A 3,706-nucleotide genomic window follows, 5' to 3' on the forward strand; every position below is an offset into this window, starting at 1 on the left:
AATCATATATGGTTGTAACACTTCAAAATAAGTGTTTACTAGCCCCTAAGGTGGTTTCAATTCAATAATTAGTTGTTATTGGCACTAATTATATTCATATATGTATCATTATATTTTAAATAGGATATGCGTGTGTGCTCAAGTCTTCACTTGACACTTAGCAATTATATACAATCCGTTCATGCAAACCACTCACTACAGATGAGTTCATACCCCCTTAATTAACATTTTAAATGTTTTTAAATGATTTTATGGGGGGGGGGGTAGGGGGAAATACTAGTTGAACAATTATAGTTATTATATCAATCACATGTGATTAAGGACTACCAAATAAGTGGTCTTCTTACTTTTCAAACTGTTTTTTTACTTCAAATTGTTTTACAAACTCTTTTACATATCAAATGCTTTTATCAACTCTTTCACATGCCAATTATTGATACTTAAACTCTTTTACACTTATATTCTGTTAAAAGTGTATCTATTTAGATATAGTCATATAAGTAGGATTGAAAGGACTTAGGACTGATAGCTCACCTTACTTCCTGTTCCTTGTTTGGTTGTGGACTTAGGGTATCAGGGTTATCTGTCCGAGGGTCGTTTGAATCCTAGTTATATATTATGTATATGTATATAGATATAAAAGGTTACTTCATTCAGTACAATACCTTTGGGTAGCAAGGGTATACAAACAAGCTCATATACACAAACAACATTACTAGTAAACTATAATAGGTATAGTTTAGAGATATACTAATACTATTACTAGAACAATGAAACATACAAAGAGTCAATTCTTACATCAGTCAATAATAAACAATAGATACTATGATGAGAAAATAACAAGAGATACTATAACGAGAAACACATGGTAGATACTATGATGAGAAACTAACATACATGGTTGAGAGAAAAAGAGCACACAATACACCTAGCACATACATTAAATATACATTAATACAATACACCTTTGTCCATAAAATCTTGTGAGTGCATGAGATCCCTTGGAGTGATCTTGTGAATCCTTGGAAGTGAAGAAGGAGCATTGAAGGGAAAGGAGTTGGAGTCCAGGCTTTGGATCTGAGCTTTTATGGTGATGGAGCATCATTTGAAGGTATAAAGCTCAAATGTTTCATATTCCTTTTTGTGTTGTGCATATTATGGTTCATTTTAAGGTTTTTGGTCCCAAAGCTTGAAGCCTTATGAGTTGTAAAACTCTAGATCCCATTATCTGTCCTTTTGAGTGTTTTTGAAGTAGTAGTTTCATAAAAATGAGATTTTGGATGTTAGAATCAAGTCAAGCATGAGATAAGAGCTTAATGAGAAAAGAGAATGAGTGTTTTGTGTGTTTGTGATCACATCAACCATGCAAAGGCTTAAAGTTCCTGACTTTATGGAATAAGAGCTATTATGAAGTCCAGATCTGAGAAATGAGCTAAGGTCTTAACGGGTTAAGACCAAGAAAATGGACTAAGCAAAACTGAGCGTACGCCCAACGTAATTCCAGTACGCCCCGCGTACTGGGTTGAGGTCCCCGATCAGATTCGCGCATGCTTGAGTACGTTGAGCGTACCAAAGGACGTACGCCCTGCGTAACCTCTCTGTGGGATTTTGGGCTAGACTTTAATAATGGGCCTTAAGGGTTGGGACCTTGTGTTGGGCTTGTCATTGATATTGAGAATTGGGCCTTGGGAGAGCCCGTTTATTATTGGGCCTTGGTGGGCCCAATGGGTTTTGGGTCATTGATGGGTTGGTTATAGATTAACCTCTAGACCCAATGAGTGAGAGTTTGGACTTAATTTCTAATTGAGATAATTGTGGGTTTGGCACAGAGTAGTGCCCGGTGCGTAGCAACAACGTTTATAGGGGTTGTTCATCATCCGAGGTGAGTCTTCTCACTATACTTTACCTAGAGTGGTACTTATGTGTGACCGGAGGGTCTTATGTGCTTACATTGAGTATTATGTTATCATGTGTGATGTTTTATACGATGCATTATGTTTTTGTGATTTATGCTATGCAAAGCTTTACAGACCAGACCGGAGGGTCCAACGAGCCGTGGGACTGGAGGGTCCCACTAAGACACACAGACCGGAGGGTCTTACAGTGTTATAGCCTCGAGTGGCTAATGGAATGTGGTATTTTGGGGAACTCACTAAGCTTCGTGCTTACCGTGTTATGTGTTATGTGTTTAAGGTTCTTATTTGGATCGCGGGAAGGCGCCAGCTTGATTGTACACACCTCAAAGATTGAGTTATGTTTTAGAGGATCCTAGAGTTTGATACGTACTGTTTTGATTATGAGAATTGATGTTTTGACTTTGTGACATTTTGGGATTTTATTATTGTAAAAAATGTGTTTTTAAATTGAAATTTTTGGTTTGAAAATTTACGTCGTTACAATTCACATGTCATTGATGCTTGGAGTACTGTTTCAAACTATGAATCAAAGAATAAATCAAACTCTACAAGGAAACGATATTTCTTTGATGCATCAATGGTGGTAAGTTAATTAAAAATTAAATATTCCTATTAATGTTAAACTGTTTATGAAATTTTAAATTTATATTGTAGTTTATAGATTGATAATGTCCATAAAATAAAAATAAAAAATAGAGTTTTCTAACAATTTTGGATAAGTTATAAAAGTAACATAGTAAATCCTATTATGATTCACAAGTGAATAATTATAAAATTAAAATTTACCTTATTGTGAATTTAACAATTTTTTTCTTAGTTTATATATATATATATATATATATATATATATATATATATATATATATATATATATATATATATATATATACTGAGAAAGTTCATATATGACAAAGAAAGTTCCTTTCATTAAAAGCTCTGGAAGATTTAAGCCAAATATCAAAAATACAATGAAAGGAGACAAAGAACCTCTGACATTTGAAAATTTTGACCTGGTAATAAAATTATTCTTTTTCATAAATAACAAATGATAATGAAAATATTACAGCTTGTCAACTAAATTTAACAATTTAAAGTATTAAAACAGGTACATTTCTTGGTTTATGAAAAAAAATCACTTTTACCTAATCTGCATAAACTTACAAGAACCAGCTGTTGATCTTATTGGCAACAAGAATTCTATTGCAAAGTTTTCGAGAGCTTATCATGATGCACCAAAAGAACTAGTAAGAATTAAAAATTTACATTAAAATGTTTCTTATAAATGCATATATTGATTTATAAATTCACATGTTAATCTACAAAATCAATACAATATTAACTATACTAATCGAACATTTTTTTTTAAAAAAACTACTCTTTAGTACCTACTTGATAAGTGTCAAGCACAAATGAGCTTTACTTTTGGAGGGTGTTGAACCAGAAAGGGTGAAAATGGGTTGGCACACAAGGGATAATCATGTTGCCTGTGGAGTTTTTTGTCTGCGTCATATGGAGACATATATGCTTACACTTTCATTAAATGTATCCAATTGTGAGTGCCTTTCATCATCTAGTTTGGTGAAACATAGTGTTCACAAGAAAACGCAAATTCACATGGTAAATCTTTAATGTAGTTCACAGTCACACACAATCACATCGTGAATTTCTCAAAAGTTTTATAATGTGTTTATCCCTTTCACTTGTTTCACTATGCACACACAACATAAAAGATTCACCATGTGTATGTGTACAAAAAACTAACAATAAAACAAAATATCTTAAACCAAACA

Source organism: Lactuca serriola, chromosome 6 (genome assembly GCF_051521515.1).
Source record: "Lactuca serriola cultivar US96UC23 chromosome 6, Lser_US96UC23_V15, whole genome shotgun sequence".
In the NCBI taxonomy this organism is placed as follows: domain Eukaryota; kingdom Viridiplantae; phylum Streptophyta; class Magnoliopsida; order Asterales; family Asteraceae; genus Lactuca; species Lactuca serriola.